This window comes from Hemitrygon akajei, chromosome 10 (genome assembly GCF_048418815.1).
Source record: "Hemitrygon akajei chromosome 10, sHemAka1.3, whole genome shotgun sequence".
Lineage (NCBI taxonomy): Eukaryota > Metazoa > Chordata > Chondrichthyes > Myliobatiformes > Dasyatidae > Hemitrygon > Hemitrygon akajei.
In genome coordinates this window covers 130,566,024-130,591,626 of record NC_133133.1, presented here as the reverse complement: position 1 = coordinate 130,591,626, position 25,603 = coordinate 130,566,024, and the positions used below count along the sequence as shown (strand labels likewise).

The following is a 25,603-nucleotide window of genomic DNA, read 5'->3' as shown; positions in this document are numbered from 1 at the left end:
ATGGAACTATGGGTAGATGTATGAACAAGGAGAAACATTTTGAATTACATCTGAAATACTGTGGGAGGGCCAAAGTCAAGTTTATTGTCATGTGCACAAATACATGTATGCACAGTGCAAAGCAAAACTGGCTCGCAGCATCACAGGGACATAACATCAGATGTACAGCATTCATAACAAAAATTGAAGGGACTCAAGACAGCAAGGGAATGACAGAACTCTGGACCATGTGGGTTATTTATTTTGCAAATGGTGACAAGATCGTTGTAAGAGTGAGGATGGAAGTGGTCCAAGTTTCTTGCAAACATGGCAAGGGAAGACAAGGCAAGGAAACAGGCCCTTCAGCTCAGAGTCCTTGCTGACTATCAGGCACTCACAGTAAACCTATTTTATTCTCCTCACAACACTCTGACTTCTCATCTTTTTTTCCCCCAATCCTGATGAACTGTCTCAGCCCAAAACGTCAACTGTTTATTCCTTTCCATAGAGGCTGCCCGGCCTGCTGAATTCCTCCAGCATTTTGCACGTGTTGCCTTGGATTTCCGGCAACTTCAGATCTTCTTCAGTTTGATATTCTCCCCACTTTCTTTCCAATTCCCCCTCAATTCTACCACTAGAGGCGACTTACAATGGCCAACCTGCACATCTTTGGGATGTGGGAGGAAACCTGGAGTTACAGAGAACTCCACTATGCAGCTCCGGAGTTCAATATTGAAACCAGGTTGCTGAGACTGAAAATCTACCAGCTGCATCACTGAAGGCTAAAAGTGGAAACTGATTTGCCAGGACTTGTGAATATGAAATAAGACTTAAACTTCAGCAGGTTGAGTAAGACTGCTGTAGAGGAAACAATGAGGGAGAAAGTGGGAGATGAGGACAAGGTAACATTACAAGTTGACGTTGGTGATATCAGTGTCCGGTGACACCTGCTCTCAGCTGAATAGGCGCATGTTCTGACACGCAGCCATCATCACCTAAAGTTTGACTCCTCACAGGGATTGACCTGGATTTAATCCAATCCTCTCAGCAAAAACAACAGATTAATCAGCTGATTTTACCTAAAAGTCGAGGAGTTGATTTGTTAACGTACTCCTGTGTTCAACAGGGGAAAACACAACAGATCAGATTAACATACACCTAAAATGGTGACCAGCCAACAAGATCGGGAAATGTGAGCAGGTGGAAAAACAATCACAGAATGGCACATGGTGCTGCAAAGATATAAAGAAAAGCTCTATAACTCAGCACCCTTGGGACTTCAGTGGTGCTGGACTGGCACATTTTCCAAACTATTGAATACTATTTCTTTCAATACACCAGCACATTTATAATTCATTTCTTTGAAGATGTTACAGAGTAGTACAGGAAACTCTCCAGTGAATCTGCTGCTTCAGATAGAATCAGGTGCTGGTGGATTAATGAGTGGAATAAGTATATCGTTATATCTATATCTTTAAAAGGAGGCAATAGAGAGTTACACTGTTAGGATTAGAAGAAGAGTAAGAGGAAGAACTTCAAAAGGAGCACCCACACTATACTTATCCCTCTACTTAGAAGCTTACACAGATTGAGCACGTCACGTAAAACTTCTATAGATGCTCCTGATATCCTGACTGGTTGCTTCACAGCCTGACGTGGAGATACCAACGGCCAAGAACGGGAAAGTGGTACGTCCAGCCCAGACCGTCACAGGCAAAGCCCTCCCCACCACTGAGCACATGTACAAGGAGTGCTGTCACGAGAATCAACATCCATTATCCCCTCCACCCAGGCCACGCTCACTTCTGCTGCTGCCATCAGGAAGGTCCCACACCACCAGGTTCAGGAACAGTTATTGCCAGTGTTCAGTCTCCTCAACTCTGAACCAACTCCACAGCCTATGGACTCACTTTCAAGGACTCCACAATTAATGTTCTCTATATTATCTACAGTGTAAAAGTCTTAGACAGACATATATAGCTAGGGTGTTCAAGAATTTTGCACAGTACTGTATTTACCAACATGGAGTAGAGAATGAACTTGTAAATCTGGTATGAGCAAAGGACATTGGGAATGGTGAGGGTGGAGCGCCATGGGAGGGGTGTAGGACAGGTGGCAGAGAAGGAGTGCTGGGGCCAGGGTGAGGGGGATCAGACACACCCAGCCCTGAGACACCAGCCAAAGTCATTTGATTCCAAACAACTGGTTTATTGATCACCACAGAATGTCCTTCTGGCACTTCCCACTCCATCCCCTCTCTCTTCCCCTTTTCCCAAACACGATTCCCCTCTCACTGCTCCCTTCCCACTCTCAGTCCACAATGAGACCCACATCAGAATCAGGTTTATCATCACTCACGTCATGAAATTCGTTTTTTTTGTGGCAGCATTACAGTGCAAAACATAAAATTACTACAGTACTGCATAACAGTCTTAGGCTCCCTAGCAATATATATGTGCTACAGACATTTGTACAGTACTGTATGTATCGATCTGCCTGTCTTTATATATTTGCCGTTTGTCTTCTTTTGCACGTTGGCTGTTAGTCAGTCTTTGTGAATAGTTTTCATTGATTCTGTTGTATTTCTTTGTTTTACCATGAACGCCGTGAGGTAAATCATCTCATGGTTGTATATGGCAGCATAGACGCACTTTGAAAATAAACCTAATTTGAATTTGATCTCAAACGTTGGCATGGACTGGTTGGACACTGTTTCTGTAGCTCTTATACTATGTTATACAATCTTTTTCTTTGTGCTCATTCAATGTATTTTTGAACGCAGAAGTTCTCCTGTGGGTGCAGAAGAAGGAGAGGGGTGCGGGGGGGGGAAGGGGGGACGAGGGGGCAAGATGGACTGGTATCGAGCTAAACAAATCAAGTAATTTTGGATCAAGTTTTTGCCAGAGCAAGGTGGATCACCAAGCAAAGAGCCAATGACTGAACAGAAAACAGTACAAGTCTGGATATAAACTGCAGCTCTTTGCAATAATTCAGTTACGGATGGTGAGAGGTGTTGAAGTTGTACGGAGAGAATCTGTACAGAAAATTCCCTGCTTCTCTTTGTCTGAGCTATGATGAGATCTTCTTGAACCTCAATGTAAAGATAAAGGAAGATCTTTGTAAACTTATTTTGAGGGTAAATAGGATGCTGTAGCACTAGGCACAAGTAAATAATGCGACTGAACAGCTGAAGCAAAAGGGGTGATTTCTTAGCCAGTGCAATTTGAGACCAGAGTCTTTAATTTCAGAGACTGCTCAGTCAATCTCTTGTTCCAAAATTTGAAGTAATGCTTGCTCAAAGAAGTCAATTCCTAAAGCAAGTTGCGGTCTCTATAGGAGCGAGTTGTTTCTGTTGCCATGGCAAACTTCACAGGCCTTGTCACATCGATTTATTACTGCAAGGAAATTGTCAAGTCAAACTGCTTTAAAGTTTGCTCACTAATTTGTCACAGACTGGAGGAAAGAATTGAGTTGCAGTAAGGGTTTCAAATCATTATCCCAAGCACCACATCAGACCTGTCTCTCTGAGAAGATATTCAAACTGGATTTTGTGTACTTCCTATGTCTGGGGTCTGCCTTGGAAGGTGATGATAAACCATCAAGCTACAAAGAGGAAACAGGAGGAATGAGCTGTCTCGATGGCATTGTGAAGACCATATTAGATGACAGTACGAAACCCAAGTCCATTCGGGTTTCAGCAGGAATTGTTTTGTTTTATTTCAACCAAAGCTAAAGAACGAAGAACATCCTTTAGCACCTGCGGTAGGGTTGTATACATGACTGAATAAACTTACCACAGCCAGACAAATTAAACATTTAAAACAGGGAACCTCGAATGGTACGGCACAGTACAGGCCCTTTGGCCCACACTGTTGTGCTGACCTTTTAACCTACTCTGAAGCTCCTCTCCTGCACAGGCCTCCACTTTTCACTCATCCACGCACCTAGCTAAAGGTCTCTTAAATGTCCCTATAGTATCAGCCTCTACCAACACCCTTGGTAGTGTACTCCATGCACATACAACTCTCTGACAACTTCCCTAAACCTTCCTTCAATCATCTGAGAAGGTGTTCTCTGGTATTAGCCATTCCTGCTCTGGGAAAAAGGTGGCAGCTGTCAACTGTCAATAATCTTTTATAATCTTATACACCTCTCCTTCGCTCCAAAGAGAGAAACCCTAGCTCACTCAATCTAGCCACATAAGATGCAATCCCTTTTCACTCAATACCATCTTTCCCTCACCCGCTAGATCTTAGATACACCTGTTGCTGACTGTGAGATGCCAGCCAGCTACCATGTTTTCATGACCTTTGCTTAGAAGATGAGTTGCTGTTGGGGTCATCTGCTGTATCTGCAGCTCCCGGTGTAGTGGTCTCTACATTGATGAGACCTGATGCAGATTGAGGAGTACCTTCACTCTGTCTGCTGCAAAAGGTGGGATCTCTTGGTTTCTACCCTTTTCAATTCAACTTCCCATTCCCATTGTGACATATCCATCTATGGCTTCCTCTCCTGCCATAATGAGTAGAGGAAGAATCTAATCTGATGGCATGAACATTGATTTCTCTCACTTCTGGTAATTTCTCCCCTTCACCTCACTTCCAGCTCTCTTTTTCCATTCCTGTTCTGGCTACTCTTCCACCTCTTCTCTTTCCAACTGCCAATCACCTCCCTCTGATTCATCTCCTCCTTCCCTTTCATCCATGGTCCATTGTCCTCTTATTTTAGACTCCTTCTTCATCAGCCATTTAGCTCTTCCTCCTATCCACTCCCAGCTTCTAATTTCAACTTGCCTCCCCGACACACACTCCTTCCCCCTCACCTGGTCTCGCCTATCACCATCCAGCATGTACTCCTCCCCCTCTCCCCACCTTCTTATTTGGGCTCTCGACCTCTTGCTTTCAAGTCCTGACGAAGGGTTTCAGCCTGAAATGGCAACTGTTTATTCCCCACCATAGAGGCTGCCTGACCTGCTGAGTTCCTCCAGCGTTTTTTGCGCGTTGCTCAAGATTTCCAGCATCTGCAGAATCCCTTGTGAGTATAACAATTGATTGCTTTCAGTTGGTGGGAACAGCATGCGGTGTAACACCCCTCAGGTTATGTGTCATCTGTCATCTTCCGACTCCCTGCCATGGGAAAGCTGCTGATATAATTGAAATGTATTTGGGACATTTAGTTGCAAGTCTAGCAACACTAGCTCATTTCTTTTCTCAACTATTTGAGGAAGAAAAATGTGGTTTACAAAAAAAAAGTTGTCTCCTTACCTCTGATCTGTGCAATCACCGAGTAACCCCCACTGCACCAAGAAATACCCATTAATTGGTCTCAGAATCTATCTACTGAGAACAGGGAACCTTTGGTGCTTTAGTTCGCACCCTGGGTGTGCATGCGGGCCTGCTTTAGTAACCCATCTTTGTCCCTGTACATCAACACATTCTATAACTTACCCTTAGTGACCTCACAAGAGCCCCTGCCCTCCCACCTTTTTTTAAACTCCATCCAAACTAAAAATTAATCAAGGGCGAATTCCAAGACTGAAACGTCGATACTATCAGTAGATTGGGTGGTGAACCATGTGCTCGGCCTGCTTGCCTTCACTAGTTGGCCACTGAGTCTCAGAGGAAGTGATGCTGCTTCTGTACAAAACCTCGGTTTGGCTTCACTTGGGGAATTGTATGCAATTCCGGTTGCCTCATTACAGGAAGGAAGTGGAGACTTGGGAGAAGGTGCAGATAGGACAGTGGAGTTTAAGAGACTTTTGGGTGGATGCAGGAATATGCCGGGAATGAGGGAAATGCTACAAAATGCAAATGCAGTGGGAAGGGATTAGCAGCATGCTCAACACAACCATAGAACAACAGAGAACATAGAACATCACAGAATCAGAATCAGGTTTATTATCACCGGCATGTGTCGTGAAATGTGTTAACTTAGCAGCAGCAGTTCAATGCAGTACATAATACAGAAGGAAATAATAAAATAATATTAATAAGTAAATCAATTACAGTATACATTTATTGAATAGATTTAAAATCGTGCAAAAATAAAAACAATATCTATTAAAAAAGTGAAGTAGTGTTCAAGGGTTCAATGTCCATTTAGGAATCTGGTGGCAGAAGGGAAGTTGTTCCTGAATTGCTGAGTGTGTGCCTTCAGGCTTCTGTACCTCCTATCTGATTGGAACTATGAGAAAAGGGTATGTCCTGGGTGCTGGAGGTCCTTACTATTGGATGCTGCCTTTCTGAGACAGCACTTCCTGAAGATGTCCTGGGTACTTTGTAGGCTAGTACCCACGATGGAGCCGACTAGATTTACAACCTTCTGCAGCTTTTTTCGGTCCTGTGCAGTAGCCCCTCCATACCAGACAGTGATGCAGCATGTCAGAATGCTCTCTACACAGTAGGAGTCCTTCATCCCACGATGTTCTGTTCCACTTTTACCCAACTCCTTGATCAATCTAACCCTTCCGTCCTACAGAGCCCATAACCACCCAATTTCCTTTCATCCACATGCCTATCTAAGATTCTCATGAATGTCCCTAATGTATCAACCTTCACAAAAGGCAGAGGCAATGGGTAAAATCAAGACCAGGATGACCTCCATGTTAAATCAGATGCAAGATGGCACCGGTGATCATTGGCAATGTTCTGTGGGCTTCAGAAAACTACCAAAAATTCTTTTTAAATTCTACAAAAAGTAGTGGATACGGCCCAGTCCATCACAGGTAAAGCCCACCCAACCACTGAGCACATCTACATGAAATGCTGTTGCAGGAAAGCAGCATCCATCATCAGGGACCCCAACAATCCAGGACATGCTCTCTTCTCATTGCTGCCATCAGGAAGAAGGTACAAGAGAGCCTCAGGATGGGTACCACCAGGTGTGTTGGCGCGTGGCCAAGTGGTTAAGGCATTCGTCTAGTGATCTGAAGGTCGTTAGTTCGAACCTTGGCTGAGGCTGTGTGTGTGTCCTTGAGCAAGGGACTTAACAACACATTGCTCTGCGATGACGCTGGTGCCAAGCTGTATGGGTCCTTAATGCCCTTCCCTTGGACAACATTGGTGGCATAGAGAGGGGAGACTTGCAGCTTGGGCAAGTTGGGCTTGGGCAATAAAAAAAACCCAGGCTTGCGCCCTAGAAACTTTCCAAGGCGCAAGTCCATGGTTTATCAAGACTAACGGAGGCCTACACACCACCAGGTTCAGGAACAGTTATCACTCTTCAATCGAACAAAGGGGATAATTTTACTTGCCCCATCATTGAAATGTTCCCACAACTAAAGGGCTCACTTTCAAGTACTCTTCGTCTCATGTTCTTAATATTTATTGCTTATTTATTTATACTGAGCAATTTCAAATCCTGCGTGTCAATATCTCCGAGGACCAAACCTGGAAGCAACCTATTGATGCAGCTACGAAGGCGGCAAGACAGGGCTATATTTTATTTGCAGCTTGAGGAGACTTGGTCTGTCAACTAAAACACTCGAAAACTTCTACAAATGTACCATGGAAAGCATTCTGCCTGGCTGCATTACTGTCTGGTACGCGGGAGGTACTACAGAAGATTGACGTAAGTTGCAGCACCTTGTATAATTAGTCAGTTCCATCATGAGGACCAGCCTGTGTAGTATCCAAGACATCTTCAAGGAGCGGTGTTTTAAGAAGGCAGCGTCCATCATTAAGGATCCCCACCACCCAGGACATGCCCTCTTCTCATCGTTACTGTTGGGAAGGAGGTACAGGAGCCTGAAGGCACACACTCAGCGATTCAGGAACAGCTTCTTCCCCTCTGCCATCTGATTCCTAAATGGATATTGAACCCATGAACACTCCCTTGCTAATTTTTATTTCTGTTTTTCTGCACTACTTATTTTAACTTAATGATTTACTAGTCATGAATAAACTTAAACTAATTCAGTTTTTTCTCTATATTTATCATGCATTTTATTGTACTGCTGCCATAAAGTTAACAAATTTCATGACATATGTTGGTGATATAAAATCTGATTCTGATATTACTGCTTCCTCTTTTTGCGTTTGCACAGTATGTTGTCTTCTGCACTCTGGTTGAAAGACTTAGTCTGGCAGTCATTCATTAATTCTGTTTAGTTACAAGGGGTGATTGGTAAGTTCATGGTCTAAGGTAGAAGGAGTCAATTTTAGAAAAACTAGCACATTTATTTTTCAACATAGTCCTCTCCTACATTTACACACTTAGTCCAGTGGTCGTGGAGCATACGGATCTTGGACCTCCAGAAAGTGTCCACAGATGGGTGATTGATAAGTTCGTAGCCTAAGGTAGAAGGCCTGTCGGTGCGGGCAGAGGAGCGGGAGTAAGGAGTGCTCGTGATCGACAGACGACTGGAGATCGGAGGATCAGCCGTTGTAGGTAGACCGAGACCCTCGGACCTACCTGGAGAATACCTGAGGAGGAAGGTAAAGCTGTGCAAGCGCGGGTGATGTCAGCGGCGAGCATGGGCTTTAAAAAGCGGCCCACTTTCAGGAGCGGGCAGCGGAGTGCTGGGCTTTGGCTCAGCGGGCTTCGGCGCAAGAGGACTTCGACAAGTCTAATCTAGGATCAGGTAATGGGGGAAACAGTTAGAGCAGTGGTGTGCTCCGTATGCAGTATGTGGGAGGTCAGGGTTAACACAGTTGTCTCTGATGACCACACCTGCAACAGGTACATCCAGCTGCAGCTCCTATCAGACCAAGTTAGGGAATTGGAGCAGGAGCTGGATGAACTATGGATCATTCGGGAGGCAGAGGCAGAGATAGATAAGAGTTATTGGGAGGCAGTCACACCGAAAAGACAGGAGGTAGGCAAATGGGTGACAGTCAAGAGAGGCAGGGGGAACAGACAGAGAAGAGCACCCCTGTGGCCGTTCCCATCAAAAATAAGTGTACCGTTTTGGATACTGTTGGTGGGGATGACCTACCAGGAACAAGCTGCAGTGGTCCTGTCTCTGGCACTGAGGTGGACCCTTGACTAGGAAGGGGAGGAGGGAAGAGAAGAGAGCGGTATTGATAGGGGATTCTATAGTCAGGGGGGCGGATAGGAGATTTTGTGGGGAAGATCGGGAGTCTCGGATGGTATGTTGCTTCCCTGGTGCCGGGGTCCGGGACATCTCAGATCGGGTGCAGGTTATTCTCGAGAGGGAGGGCAAGAATCCAGATGTTGTGGTCCATGTAGGGACCAATGATGTGGTAGGATGAGTGAGGGGGTCCTGCGTAGGGAGTTCAGGGAGTTAGGTGCGAAGCTGAAGAGCAGGACCTCCAGGGTAACAATCTCAGGATTGCTACCTGTGCCACGTGCGAGTGAGGCAAGGAACAGAAGGATTATACAGATTAATACGTGGCTGAGAGGATGGTGCAGGAGGGAGGGCTTCAGGTTTGTAGATAATTGGGCTTTGTTCCAGGGAAGGTGGGATCTGTTCCGAAGGGATGGTTTACACCTGACCTGGAGCGGTACTAACATTCTTGCAGGGAAGTTTGTTAGTGCTTCTTGGGGGGGGGTTTAAACTAAATTTGCAGGGGGTGGGGATCCAGAATGTGAGAGAGGATAGCGAGAGGAAGAATAAAGGACAGGTGGGGACTACACGGTTCCGGAATATTAAGTGTGTAGTAGAGGAAGGTGGGGCGGAACAAATGATAAGGAGGACTCGTGTACAGAGGGATGGTCTGACGGAACATGGAGTTAAATGTGTTGAAAGAATAAGTAAATTTAGGAAGGACAACAAAATTCTAGGGGCGTATAGCCCGACGGGAGTTCGGGGAGCTGGGTTAAGCACAATAGGCAGTGATTCAAACAGAGAGAGGAGAAATGGGCTAAAAATTCTATATCTGAATGCACGAAGTGTCAGAAATAAGGCAGATGAGCTTGAAGCCCAGGTGTGAATGGGTAACTATGATGTTGTTGGGATAACGGAGACATGGCTGCAGGGAGATCAGACCTAGGAAATGAATGTACAAGGGTATACGTGCTATCGTAGGGACAGAAATGTGGGCAGAGGGGCTGGGGTGGCCCTGTTGGTGAGGAATGAGATTCAGTCCTTTGCAAGGGAGGACATAGGGTCAGGAGAAGTAGAGTCTGTGTGGATAGAACTGAGGAACAGTAAGGGCAAAAGGACCCAAATGGGTGTTGTCTACAGGCCACCAAACAGTAGCATGGATATTGGGTGCAAGTTGAATAGGGAGTTAACACTGGCATGTGGCAAAGGTAATGTCACAGTAGTTATGGGGGATTTCAACATTCAGGTGAACTGGGAGAATCAGGTTGGTGCTGGACCACAGGATAGGGAGTTTGTAGAGTGCCTACGGGATGCGTTCTTGGAACAGCTTGTACGAGAGCCGACCAGGGACAAGACTATTCTAGATTTAGTGTTATGTAATGAACAGGATTTGATAAGCAATCTCGCAGTAAAGGAGCCATTAGGAGGTAGTGATCACAATATGATAAGCTTTTATCTGCAATTTGAGAAGGATAAGGGCAGCTCGGAGGTGTCAGTGTTGCAGATGAACAGGGGAAACTATGGAGCCATGAGGGAGGAGCTGGCCAAAGTTGACTGGATGGATAGCCTAGCAGAAAAGACAGTGGAACAGCAAAGGCAGGTATTCTTGGGAATAATGCACAAGGTGCAAAATCAGTTCATCCCCCAGAGAAGGAAGGATTCAAAGGGGGGAAAGGGGCCACAGTGGTTGACAAAGGAAGTCAGAGATTGCATAGCATTTAAAAAAAGGAAATATGACAGAGCTAAGGTGAGTGGGAGGACAGATGATTGGGAAGTGTTTAAGGAATAACAGAACTTAACTAAGAAGACAATACGGGGAGAAAAAATGAGGTATGAACGCAAGCTAGCCAGGAATATAAAGGAAGATAGCAAAAGCTTTTTTAGGTATGTGAAGAGAAAGAAGGTAGTTAAGAACAACGTTGGGCCCTTGAAGAATGAATTGGGTGAAATTGTTATGGGAAACAGAGAAATGGCAGAAGAATTTAATAAGTACTTTAGATCTGTTTTCACTAAGGAAGACACAAGCAATCTCCCAGATGTATGGATGGGCCAAGGACATAGGGTAACAGAGGAAATGAAACAGATTGACATTCGGAAGGAAACGGTGATGAGAAGACTGATGGGACTGAAGGCTGACAAATCCCCAGGTCCAGATGGTCTGCACCCTAGGGTACTAAAGGAGGTGGCCTTGGAAATTGCGGATGCATTGGTAATCATTTTCCAATGTTCCGTAGATTCAGGATCAGTCCCTGAGGATTGGAGAATGGCTAATGTTATCCCACTTTTTAAGAAAGGAGGGAGGGAGAAAACAGAGAACTATCGACCTGTCAGCCTGACATCGGTGGTGGGGAAGATGCTAGAGTCCATTATTAAGGATGAAATAGTGGCATATCTAGATAGCAGTGATAGGATTGGGCCGAGCAGCATGGATTTACCAAGGGTAAATCATGCTTGACTAATCTGTTGGGAGTTTTTCGAGGATGTAACCAGGAAGTTAAGACGGGGGAGATCCAGTGGATGTAGTGTACCTCGATTTTCAGAAGGCATTTGATAAGGTCCCACATAGAAAATTGGTGGGTAAAATCAAAGCTCAGGGCATTGGGGGGAAGGCATTGACATGGATAGAAAACTGGTTGGCAGATAGAAAGCAAAGGGTAGCGGTGAATGGGTGTTTCTCGGAATGGCAGGTGGTGACTAGTGGGGTGCCACAGGGCTCGGTATTGGGACCACAGCTGTTTACCATTTACGTTAACGATTTGGATGAAGGCATAGAAAATAACATCAGCAAATTTGCTGATGATACTAACCTGGGTGGCAGTGTGACATGTGATGAGGGTGTTAGGAGAATTCAGGGTGACTTGGATAGGCTGGGTGAGTGGGCAGATACTTGGCAGATGACGTTTAATGTGAATAAGTGTGAGGTTATCCACTTTGGGAGTAAGAACAGGAAGGCAGATTATTATCTGAATGGTGTAGAGTTAGGTAAGGGAGAAATACAAAGAGATCTAGGAGTCCTTGTTCATCAATCACTGAAGGTGAATGAGCAAGTGCAGCAGGCAGTGAAGAAGGCTAATGGAATGTTGGCCTTTATTACAAAGGGAATTGAGTACAAGAGCAAGGAAATCCTCTTGCATTTGTACAGAGCCCTGGTGAGACCACACCTGGAGTATTGTGTACAGTTTTGGTCTCCAGGGTTAAGGAAGGACATCCTGGCTGTAGAGGAAGTGCAGCGTAGATTCACAAGGTTAATTCCTGGGATGTCTGGACTGTCTTACGCAGAGAGGTTAGAGAGACTGGGCTTGTACACGCTGGAATTAAGGAGATTGAGAGGGGATCTGATTGAAACATATAAGATTATTAAGGGATTGGACAAGATAGAGGAAGGAAATATGTTCCAGATGCTGGGAGAGTCCAGTACCAGAGGGCATGGTTTGAGAATAAGGGGTAGGTCATTTAGGACAGAGTTAAGGAAAAACTTCTTCTCCCAGAGAGTTGTGGGGGTCTGGAATGCACTGCCTCGGAAGGTAGTGGAGGCCAATTCTCGGGATGCTTTCAAGAAGGAGCTAGATAGGTATCTTATGGATAGGGGAATCAAGGGATATGGGGACAAGGCAGGATCTGGGTATTGATAGGAATTGATCAGCCATGATCTCAAAATGGCGGTGTAGGCTCAAAGGGCCGAATGGTCTACTTCTGCACCTATTGTCTATTGAGATGAGTTATACAGCTCTCGTTACATGCACATGCAGGTCAACTCTTTGAGTGATTATGCAGAAAGTTTAAAGTTAGTAACTCATCTCCTTCTACCTTACACCACGAACTTATCAATCACCCCTGCTGTGGACACTTTCTGGAGGTCCAAGATCCGTATGCTCCACGACTGCTGGACTAAGTGTGTAAGTGTATGAGGAAACTATGTTAAAAATAAATGTGCTAGGTTTTCTAAAATTGAGTCCTTCTACCTTAGACCACAAACTTATCAATCACCCCTCGCACTATTCCATAGATTTGTTGAGTATGCCCACAAGAAAATGAATCACAGGGTTATATAAGATGACGGATTGTACTTTGATAATAAGTTTACTTTGAACTTGGGATCTACTGGCAGATTCAGAGGGGAATATTCCTAAGGTATGGTATTGTTTAAAGGGAGTGGGGGATATTTTTAAAAAAAATCTATTTCTTCACCTCTGGCACACCTTAGATAGCTGCTGCTATACCACATTAGGAGTCTGAGGAGATCTGGTGTGCCACCAACGACTCTAGCAAATTTGTACAGATGAACTGTGCAGAGCATCCTAACTGACTGCATCACGGCCTGCACACGGAGGCTCCAATGTACAGATCGCGAGAGGTTGTAGACGCAGCCAACTCCATCACAGGCACAGCCACCCCACCACTTAGGTCATCTTCAAAAGGCAGCATCTATCATTAAGAGCCCTCACCATCAACTGGGGCGTGCACTCTTCTCATTGCCATCATCAGGAAAGAGGTACAGGAGCTTGAAGACAGACATCAAACCTTTCAGGAGCATCAGATTTTTGAATGATCCTATTCACTACCCACCTCACTATTCCTCATTTGCACTATTTGTTCATTTCGTTTTAATTGTTATAACTTACGATAGTTTTTTTAATGTGCAGCTTCTACAAAAAAATTACTTCACATTTCAGTGATAATAAACCTGATTCTGACATCCTTCTTTGACAACGTGTCAATCACGTGGGCTGTTTTTTTCCTGAACAGTTGTTGTGCTTCTTGGCTGCTGTAGGAGCTGCACTCATCTACATCAGTGAAGAGCATTCCAATTTCCAGAAAAAGAAATCACTTGGTAAAACGTCACAATGGTTTAACGATTCTGACCGCGAGCTCACGAGATCATGCAGAGTAGCTGAGAGAAAATGGAGGAAAACTGGACTAGAGATCTATCGTAATATTTTCAAGCAAAACCAAACCCCTTTAACCTGCTATATGCTCTGCAAGAAGAGCCCATTTTTCCAAGATTGTTACAGAGAATAATGCTGATTCAACTATAAACCAACTGTTGATCCCTGCCCCAACCTGTAATGAGCTCAGTCAAACATCTGCCACAAAATGAGAGGAATTCGTAATATTTTTTTTTATCAACTATAAGTCTTCCATCAGTGAGAGTATAGCTACAGATACTGGTAACCTCTATAGCCAACAAAGAGATGGAAAGCATGTCAAAATTTACAAGTATTTCTGATTCAGAACTCTAAGATTGTAACAAAGAATAAACCCCTTACTTGCTGTCTCAACCCTGCCCCTAATATACATTTTAAGGACTCATTTAATAATGTTTTCAATTCTGTTAGGAAAATTATTAACAAATCCTTTCAAACTGGAGTTTTTCCAGATGCCTTTAAAACTGCAGCTGTCAACCCTCTAATTAAAAAGCCAAATCGTGATAGTGAGATACTAATTAACTACAGGCCTATATCAAATCTTCCCTTCCTGGGCAGCATTCTTGAGAAAGTCATTTTCAACCAACTCAGCCAATTTCTGAATAAGAAATTTTCAGCCAGGTTTTCAGTCTCCACAACATGAAGACGGTCCTTACCAAAACTGACAGTGACATTAGGCTCAGCGTGATGCCAACGGAGTTTCAGTTCCAATTCTTCTAGATACAGGTGCTGCCTTGAATACAACTGACCTTCTGGTAGTGTCCTTAATGGGTTTCATTCATATATATCAGAGAAAATTGTCTGGCTTGGAAGCTAATTTTCTAAGAGATATGATGACCCTTTCGGTGTTGCTCATGGAAGCTGTCATGGTCCCCTACTCTTCTGCTTATACATGCTCTCTCTGTGAGACATAATTAGAGAGTATAAACATGATTTCCACTGTTATGCAGATGACACACAATTGCACGGCTCGGCCGAGCCTGATGGTGATAACACTCCCTCTCTCTGACATCTGGTAAGGTTGCAATATATTAATGGATGAGCAATAACTTCCTGAAACTAAATGAAGATAAAACTGAAATAATTTTGGTTTATCCCAAAGTCAAAGGAGATAACCTTCTTGATAACCTTGCCTCCCCTTGTGAAAGCAGAAGTGACTAGCCTGTGTGTTGTCCTTGATTTAGTTTGAATTTTAAATCCTACATAAAGAAACTGACCAGAGCAGCATTTCTACACTTAAGAAATATTGCATAGGTATGCCTGCTTCTATCATGTTATGATGCTGAAAAATGAATTCCCATCTTTATATTGAATAATTATATTACTACAATGCACTTTTTCTGGCCTTCCAAAGCAAACTATTGACAAACTTCAACTCAATCAGGATGCCACTGCTTGACTAAGACCATTAAGACTGTAATTTATGGGAGCAGAGTTAGGCTATTTGGCCCATTGAGCCTACTTTGCTATTTTATAATGACCAATCCGTTTTCCTTCTTAGCCCCCTAATCTCCTGCCTTCTCCCCATATGCCTTTAAGCCCTGACCAATCAAGAATCTATCAACCTCTGCCTTAAATGTACACAGCCACCTGTGGCAACAAATTACTGAAGAAATTCCTCATCTCCATTCTAAAATGACACTTCTCGATTCTAAGGCTGAGTCTTCTGGTGTTAGACTCTTCCACCATAGAAAACATTCTCTCCACATCTACTTCCACCATTTGATAGATTTCAATTGGGTCACCCTTCATTTTTCTGAATCCTAGTGAGTACAGACCTAGAGCCATCAAATGCTCTTCATACGACAAGACGTTCAATCTTGGAATCCTTTTTGTGAACCTCCTTTGAACTCTCTCCAGTGTCAGCAAATCTTTTTTAAGATAAGGGGCCTGAAACTACTCAATACTCCAAGTGAGGCCACACCAGTGCTTTATAAAGCCTCAACATTACATGCTTGCTTTTATATTCTAGTCCTCTTGAAATGAATGCTAACATCACATTTGCCTTCCTCACCACAGACTCAACTGCAAATTAACCTTTATGCGATCCTGTACAAGGACTCCTAAGTATCTTTGCACCTCAGATTTTGAATTTTCTCTCCATTTAAAAAAGTCTACCCTTTATTTCTTCTTCCAAAGCATATGACCATACACTTCCCTACACTATATTCCATCTGCCACTTCTTTGCCCATACTCCCAATCTAAGTCCTCCTGTAGCCTTGCTACTTCCTTAGAACTATCTGTCCTTCCACAGACTTTGCAAGAAAGCCAATAATTCCGTCATCGAAGTCATTGACATATAACTTAAAAAGAAGTGGTCCCAACACAGATCCCTGTGGATCACCACTAGCCACTGGCAGCCAACCAGGAAAAGGCTCCCTTTATTCCTACTACGTCTCCTGCCAATCAGCCACTCTACTGCTTTATCCATGCTAGTATCTTTCCTGGAGTACCATGGGCTTTTAACTTGTTAAGTAGCCTCTTATATGGAACCTTGTGAAAGGTCTGCTGAAAATCCAAGTACACAACATTAACCAGTTCTCCTTTATCTATCCAGCTTGTTAGTTCTTCAAAGAATTCCAGCAGACTTATTGGGCAAGGTTTTCTCCTGAGGAAACCATGCTGCCTTTGGTTTATTTTATCACGTGCCTCCGAGTACCCTGAAACCTCGTCCTTAACAATCAACTCCAATATCTTCCCAACCACTGCGCTCAGCCTAAATGGCCTATAATTTCCTTTCTTCTGCCTCTAACCTTTCTTGAACAGTGGAGTGACATTTGTAATTTTCCAATCTCTCAGAACCATTCCAGAATCTAGTGATTCTTGAAAAGATCATTGCTAATAACTCCACAATCTCTTTAGCCATCTCTTTCAGAACCCTGGTGTGTATCCATCTGGTCCAGGTGAGTTATCTACCTTCAGACCTTTCAAATTCCCAAGAATCTTCTCCCAATTAGTGGCAACTTCACACACTTCTGACCCAATACCTGAGTGCCTTTATCGTGCCCACAGAATCTTGTCTTTGTTTTAACCAAAACTAAGATGAGAGAATATATCACTCCTGTACTAGCTGCTCATTAGCTTCCTATATCTTTTAGAATTAATTTTTAAGTTCTCTTACTTGTTTATAAGGCTCTCAATGGTCTGGGACCAGAGTACATCACAGAATAGTTTTCATTTTATAATCCTCCCTGATACTATTGATGGTGAGGACATGGATGTGGTGAGGACTTTCAAATTTCTGAAGTACACCTGGTTGGCAGACTTGAGTGGAGCACCAACACAGAGGCTGTGTACAAGAAGGCCAGAGTTGCCTCTACTTCCTGAGGAGACTGAGGGACTTTGGGAGTATGCAGGCCTCTCCTTCACATGTTCTACCAATTTGTTGTCACCAGTACAATCTTCTACGCGGTGGTGTACTGGGGCAATGTCATCAACATGGGTGACGCCAATAGGTTCAATAAACTGATCAGAACGGCTGGCTCTGATATAGGAGTCAAACTGGGCACACTGGAGGCTGTGGTGGAACAAAGGACCCTATGGAAAATCCTGGCCATTCTGGACAATGTTGCTCACCCTCTGTAAGCCACCTTGGTAGAACAGAGGAGCACTTTTAGTAACAGACAAAGACAACTGCACTGCTCCAAGTAATGCTATACAAGGTCATTCTTATCCTCAGCTATAAGTCTCTATAATGAGTCAACCTATAGCCGGGGAAGTGATGACCCCCTCCTGTTAGACTGCGAGGTAACTTATTTTTTATTCCTTCTTACTTCTCTTCTAATATTTGTGCATTTGTAATGCTACTGTGACACTATAATTTCCTTGGAATTAATAAGGTATCTATCAATCTAATCCTACTCAAGCTCTCAAGTCATCTTTCGCCGGTCTCTTAAATTTAAACAAATCTCCCTCAAAAGATAACTGGCAGGTCAGCTTTTTTTTTAAACTACACTCCTAAATTGTGGAATTCAATACCTAAAACTATAAAGGATTCAGACTCAGTTGACACTTTTAAACACCAGCTGAAAACCTATTTATTTAACCTTGCTTTTAACTAACATCTTTTTGCCTTTTACTTTTGATGGTTATTTTTTTTTATTTTATTTTTATGTTTGTACTTTGATCCCATTGTAAATCATTCTGAACTACACCATCAGTATGAAAAGTGCTCCATGAATAAAGTTATTATAATAATTACTATCCTCCTCATTGATAGAAGTGAGGAGGGCAACTCTCTCAATGTTGGATACCGAGCCTCGCATGGCGACAGCATTTAATTGGCTGGACCAGAAGTGATGGTAGATATAATAAGTTATGCAAATACATCCATATGGATTTTAGATGTTTTATCCTCTTTTTCATTTTATTTAACACATGTTAAAAGATGTTTGCTTGCAGGATGTTCGAAGATTTGAATTATGAGGGCATAACATCACCAGCATTTAGCTGCAGAATGTATAATGGTTCAAAGGCAACATCAGGGAACTGTTAGCCAGGTGGATTTGATAGAGCAAATAGGAAAACAGAGAATAGAATGGAAGAGTCAGCATCTGTTGTTTTGAAGGAAATGCATCCTCTCAGATGGTTTTGTTCACAACACTTGTCATGATATTATTAATTAGCAAAGAGACTTTGTGAAAAATAGACCATAAAGATCTCAAGTCTTTTTTAACAAGCTGTACACAGTGTTAGGATTAGAAAGAAGCATCAACACAGCTTGGGGGAGAGGAGGCATGGGATGCTTTTATTTATTTCTACTGTTGATGTACTGTGTGTGTCGGTATGAGGTTCCATCAGGAAGTTAACACATTATGGTTATAACACAAAAGACCATTTTCCCTTCAAATCAGTACTAGCAGGATAATCCACTTAGTGTGAAAATGTACCTTCTTCCCCATAGTCCTGAAAATTCTTTCCTTTCAAATACACATCTAGTGCCAGTTTAAATAATTAAATCTGCATCTAATTCTAGAGTAACGCACAACATCTGAGCCATGTATGATGACAAATTAAACTAATCCGTTCTTCCTGTACCCGATCCACATTCCCTCCCATCCTTGTGTCAATTTAAATGTCTATCTCATATTCACGTGTCTGTGTAAAAGTCTCTTATAAACCTCCATCCTATCTGCTTCCACTATCATCATTGGCAACATGTTTCAGCTCCACCAAGCTTTGTGTTAAAAAAAATTGCCCCACATGCCCCCTTTAAGATTTACCCCTCACAGCTTAAAGCTACCGTAGATTCCGGACTACAGAGTGCACCTGATTAAAAGCCGCTGGCTCTAATTTTAGAAATAAAATCAATTTTTTACTTGTAAAGGCCGCACCGGATTTTCAGCCGCAGGTGTCCCACGTTGTAATATGAGATATTTACACAGAAAGATATTACACGTGAGGATTTTTTAACTTTTAATTAAATCCATATGGTAACAAAAACAAATACATATTGCAAATGCTTTTTTTCGAACCGTGCCCGTAACGCGGCTACTTTTAAATATACGTTGCGTATACTTCTTTACTGAACAACATTCCAACATCTCCTAACGACTGGTAAAAAATATATATACTGCAGCCTACCAGGAAAAGTTATTGATCGCCTTTAACTTAAAAGCAGCGTTTTCGCTCCGCCGCTCCCCCCCCGCCGTCCCGTTTATCGCAAACGGCATTTAAAAGCAGCGTTCGCTCAGATCCAATGCCGCTCGCATAATGCCGCTCGCCCCCCTCCTTCCCGTTTATCGCAAACTGGCATTTTTCCCACAAGACGCGGCGAAACCGGGTGTGACGTCATAGCATCCCGCGATGTAGTACAGAAAACAAATATAGTTAAAACTCTTCTAACTTTAACTAGAAAATGAATTACTAAGCGAAAATATTATAAACTAAATAACTGCCATAAAGGCAGCAAAATGCTTTTCTTCGAGTGTTTTCCATGTTGATGAGGGTGAGTACAAATGACTGATTTACAATAATTTAATTGTGAAAGTGCGCTTGATTTATCGTACAATTTCATTGGACCTCTGTGAACTACTCATCAATTTTATTGGTCTACTGTTACGAGGCAAAATGTTTACGAGGCGGCATGAAAAAAAATCATGCATTAGCCGCTCTGGATTAAAGGCCGCAGAGTTCAAAGCTGTTCAAAATGTGGGAAAAAAGTAGCGGCTTAGAATCCGGAATCTACGGTACATTCTGTAGAATTTATCATTTCCACTCCGAGAAAAAGATTCTGGCTATCTCTGCCTCTCATAATTTTAGAGTCTTGTTTTTCGGTCATCCTTCAGCCTCTGACATTCCAGAGAAAACAAGTCTGTCTAATTTCTCCTTAGAGCTGATACTCTCTAATCCAGGCAGCAGCCTGGTGAGCCACATTCGAACCCTCTCCAAAGCCTTCACATCCTTCCTGCAATGAAGCAACCAGAACCACACACAATCCTTCATGTGGCCTAGAACTGCAACGTGACTTCCTGCCTTTTTGCACTTACTGCTCCTAGCATTGGCCACTACAAGAGACGAGAGCAAAGGGATGTTGACGACTGGTTTCAAGGTCACTGGATCGTTTGCAGACCGGGATACTGAGCCAGTTTGATTCCTGTCGCAACATTTAGGAATGTTCGCATGTAAAGTTAACAATAATCTTATGAAGGCGGACACATTATTTATTCTTTCTTGAGATACAACACAGAATAGGCCCTTCGTGCTGCACCACCCAGCAATCCCCCGATTTAATCCTAGCCTAATCATGGGACAATTTTACTATTTTGTGTTTGGATTGCGGGAAGAAATCGGAGCACCTGGAGGAAACCCACACGATCATGAAGAGAATGTACAAAATCCATAGAGGGAGTAGCGGGAATTGAACCTGGGTCATTGGTATTGTAAAGCGTTGTGCTAACTACTACGCTACCAAGCTGTCCCTTTTTTTTAACCTGCACCACACTTTCTCTAGCTTTTACACTTTATTCTGCATTGTCGTTGTTTTACCTTTTCTACAACTTGAGGAACGGATCACCACAAGGACTGTGCTAAAGTGAAGTGGCCTCAGGTGAAGGCAGCTACAGGGTTTGTCTTGTAACTGGGGTAAACAGCTTTGACCTTCCATCTCAGCTGGCAAATACACTCGCAGGGCAACAATGATCATTGTTATGGTCACCTTGACTACTCTCCTTCACACCGTTTCACCTTGCCCGAGCCACAGCAGCGTACTTTGGAAAGCACATTCTTCTGAAGTGTGGGACCCCTGTTACCCACTGCCGTTTGCGCAGAGGTATCAAAATTCAGTGCAAGTCCCCTCACCATAATAGAATCAGTGAACGACCGCACCAACTTTGGCATCCGACCAGTGTGCAAAAGACAACAAACTGCGCAAATACATTATGAATAATAATAAGTAAATAAATAATAAATATGAGATGAAGAGCCCTTGAAAGTGAGTCCATAGGTTATGGGAACATTTCAGTGATGGAGCAAGTGAAGTTATCCTCTTTGCTTCAAGAGCCTGATGGTTGAGGGGTAATAACTGTTCCTGAACCTGGTGGTGTGAGTCCTCAGGCTCCAGTACCTCCTTCCTGATGGCAGCAGTAAGAAGAGAGCGTGACCTGGGTGGTGGAACCCCTGATGAAGGGTGCTGCTTTCCTGCAACATTTCACCATGTAGGTAAGCTCAACAGTGGGGAGGGATTTACCGAGAATGGACTGAGCCCTATCCACCACTTTCTGTAGGATTTTCTATTCAAGGGCATTGGTGTTTCCACACCAGGCTGTGATGTAAAGCTGTTATCCTTGCCTTTTAGTCTGACAGGAACATTCAAATTTTGTACTCTCAAAATTTCACTTTTGAAGGCTTACACCTCACCAGAAAGACAATCTATCCTAATCCACACTTGCCAGATACTTTCTGATATCAGAATAGCCTTTCTGCAATTTAGAATCTCAACCCGAGGACTGGACCTATCCTTTTCCATACTTACCTAAAAACTAATGGTATTATGATTACTAGATGCAAGGTACCCACTACTGAAACTTCAGTCACCTGCCCTGTCTCATTCCCTAATAGCTGATCTAGTGTCACACACTCTCTCTCATTAGCACTTTTATGCACTGGTTAACAAAACTTTCCTGAACATATTTGGCAAACTTCTTCCCATCCTGCCCTCTTACAGTATGGGCCTCCCAGTCAATGTGTGTAAAGTTAAAATCACCTGCTATCACAACCGTATATCTCTTGCAACAGTCTGTGATCTCTCTACAAATTTGTTCCTCTAAATCCTGCAAACTGTTGGGTGGTCTACAATATAATCCCATTAATATGGTCATACTTTTCTTATTCCTCAGTTCTACTCATAAATACTCACTGGTCAGTCATCTTGAGCAGTCCTGTGACATTTTCCTTGATTAGCAATGCCGTCCCCCTCTTTAATCACTCATGGTCTATCATAACTAAAACAATGGATCCCAGAACACTGAGCTGCTTACCAGCCCTGCCCCTCCTGCAACAAAGACTCATGAATGCCCTCAATACAGGCAGTCCCCGGTTATGAATGAGTTCCGATCTTGAATCCGTCTTTAAGTCAGATTTGTATTTAAGTTGGAAGAAGTACATCTGGTATTATTTAGTGTCAGTCAAACATTTGTCTTAGTATATAGTATATATTTTACCTTTTTATGCATATAAAGCACTTGAGAAAAGTATCTATTCCAATAATTAAACCACTGCGTTGCTTAGTAATAATTGTAGCTTTCATCGGGGCAGGGCTTTTCACATGCTCTATTATTCTCACTTTATCCTTTTAAATTGTTCCGATCGTTGACTGACTGTAGCCTAACGCTTTTCCAATGACCGATGACGTTTCACCTCTTTCCAAACGCTTTATTATTTCTACTTTATTTTCAATCATGATTGCTTCCCGTCAACGGAACAGAAACACTGCGGGCGGCAGGTCCCGACCTCTGCCGGCTCCCGAGGTCCGCTGGGTCCTAAGGACCACCGCACCGAATTCCCCGGGGTCCTAAAGTCAACCTCACTGAGACAGGTTAAATTGGACAAGTGGGGGCTGTGCTGGGTCTGGGAATTTGATCCTCCTCAATATTCCTCGTGGGAATTGAAACTGGAGGTGGCAGTGTATGTTTTTTACGAGGTCGAGTTGCGAGCTCGACATCAACCCAGCGCGCTTGGGAACCTCCATTCTCGAGCCCGGCACTGATCTCACTGCGCCACCAGCCGATCGGAAAGTGGGGGTGGTCAAGGTGAATCTTGCTAAGAAAAACTTAAGCCAAATTCAAAGTTACACACTCAACACAACGTCAACTGCAACAACTTAAAATGGCAGAAGGCGTCTCAATCCGACTTAAAATAACAGATGGCATCGTGATCCGACTTAAAACAGCTGACGGCGTTCTCTTTCTTCGGTTCGTAAGTACAAGTTGTTCATAAGTTGGACGTTCATAACTCGGGGACTACCTGTATTATAATTCAGAGTGCTCATCTGCCTTTCCTACAATACTCCTTGCATTGAAGTATATGTAGCTCAGAACATAAGTCCCACTATGCTCAACCTTTTCATTCTTGTCTTTGTATGTTGGGTTTAACATGTTTCTCCACAATTACTCCACTCCATGTTCTGGTGCGCTGGTTCCTATCTCCCTCCAACTCTAGTTTAACCCCCCCCCCCCCTCCCCCGTGCAACACTAGCAAACCTTCCTGCTGGGAGATTAGTCCCCTCCAGTTCTGGTGCAAACCATTCCTTCTCTACAGGAGCCACCTTCCCTGGAAGAGGGCCCAGTGATCCAAAAATCTGAAGCCCTCCCTACTACACCGAATCCTTAGCCATATATTAAACAATCTGATCTTCCTTATTTCTGGCTTCACTAGCATGTTGCATGGATAGCAATCCTGAGATCACAACCCTGGAGACTTTGAGACATGTTGGAATGGGAATGGGAAGTAGAATTAAAATAGGGGGGGCCACTGGGAAACTTCCCACTTTTCGGTGGATGGAGCATAAAGTGGCCCGCCAATTCTACATCAGGTTTCACCAATGTAGAGGTGGCCACAACAGGAGCACCAGATACAGTAGACAACCCTAACAGACTCACAGATGAAGTGTCACGTCACTCAGAAGGACTGCTTGGGGCTCTTGATTTGTGGTGAGAGAGGAGGTATAGGGACATGGATAAGTGCCAGAAGAGACATCTCTAGGGAGGGAAGAGTGGACAAGGGAATGATGAAAGAGCAACCCTTTCATCCTATAGTGTGGCAACAGGAAATATACACAATACTCCAAGTGTGATCTAATTGGAGTTTTAGAGAGCTACAACATTACCATTTGGCACTTAAACTCAATTCCCAGATTAGTAAAGACCATATACCATGTACCTTCTTAACTTACGTGGGGAATTTGTGGGGTTCATGGCCGAGGCCCCCAACATACCCTTGTCCCTCTGCACTGATAAGAATCCTGCATTAACCATGGTGCATTGGGCTCTGGTGGCACTTTGGTCTAAACTGGTAGTGGTGAGGTTCTGTCAGGACTAAACACTGACTGGTATCCTAATCTTTCTCTGTAGGAGCCCAGTGAGTGATGATTGAACAAACACACCAATACTGCCACTAATATTGCCACCAGCACCTTATGCCCATGAAAATCAGGGCGCTGTGGTAGCGTAGCAGTTAGTGTGACGGTATTACAGCCCAGGACAGAATTCAATTACTGCGCCTCCTTCAGGGAGCTTTGCTGTCTTCCCTATGAATGCGTGGATTTCATCTGGGTGCTCAAGATTCCCCCCAGGGTTCAAAGATGGTTAATTTGTCATTGTAAATTGCCCTGTGATTAGGCTGGGTTGCACAGCTCATTGGGCGGGAAGGGCTCGTTCTGCGTTGTATCACCGAATGAATAACTAATTGGTGACTGCACCTGGACTCCAGACTAAGGACTGTGACAGTAGCCAAACACAGAACAGGCATCGTCCAGTCTAATTTCTCAGCAGTTAACTCCAGTACAGTCAGCCCTTCTTATCCGCGGGGGATTGGTTCCGAGAACTCCCGCGGATACCAAAAAACGCGGATGCTCGTCCCTTATTTAACCTGTCTCAGTGCGGTGGACATTAGGACCTGGCGCAGCTCTGAATCCACGGTGTTTCTGTTCACAAAAATAATCACAATCACAATTGAAAATAAGGTGGAAGTAATAAAGCGATCGGAAAGAGGTGAAATGCCATCGGTCATTGGAAAAGTGTTAGGCTACAGTCGGTCAACGATCGGAACAATTTTAATGGAGCATGTGAAAGGCCCTGCCTCGATGAAAGCTACAATTATTACTAAGCAACGCAGTGGTTTAAATATTGAAATACGTATGTTTCTTAAATGTTTTATATGCATAGAAAGGTAAAATATGTAATATATACTAAGAAAAACGTTTGACTAACTGACGTTAAATAATACCGGATGCACCTGTTCCAACTTCAAATCTGACTTAAAGACGGACTCAGGAATGGAACTCATTCATAACCCAGGGACTGCCTGTACTTTTAAGTCATTTCTAGATTACTTATAATACCTAATATAATGTAAATGCTATGTAAATAGTTGTTATACTGTATTGTTTAGGGAATAATGACAAGAAAAAAAGTCTGTAAATGTTCAAATGACAAGTGCTGGAGAGAGAACTTCCGGGTTTTCCTGATCCATGGT

At 43.4% G+C, this 25,603-nt stretch overlaps 1 protein-coding gene across 5 annotated transcripts in view; it reads right to left on the bottom strand.

Moving 5' to 3' along the window:
* large1 (LARGE xylosyl- and glucuronyltransferase 1) overlaps window positions 1-25,603 on the bottom strand; it is a 405,419-nt gene that overhangs the window by 58,949 nt on the left and 320,867 nt on the right. The window lies entirely within an intron of this gene.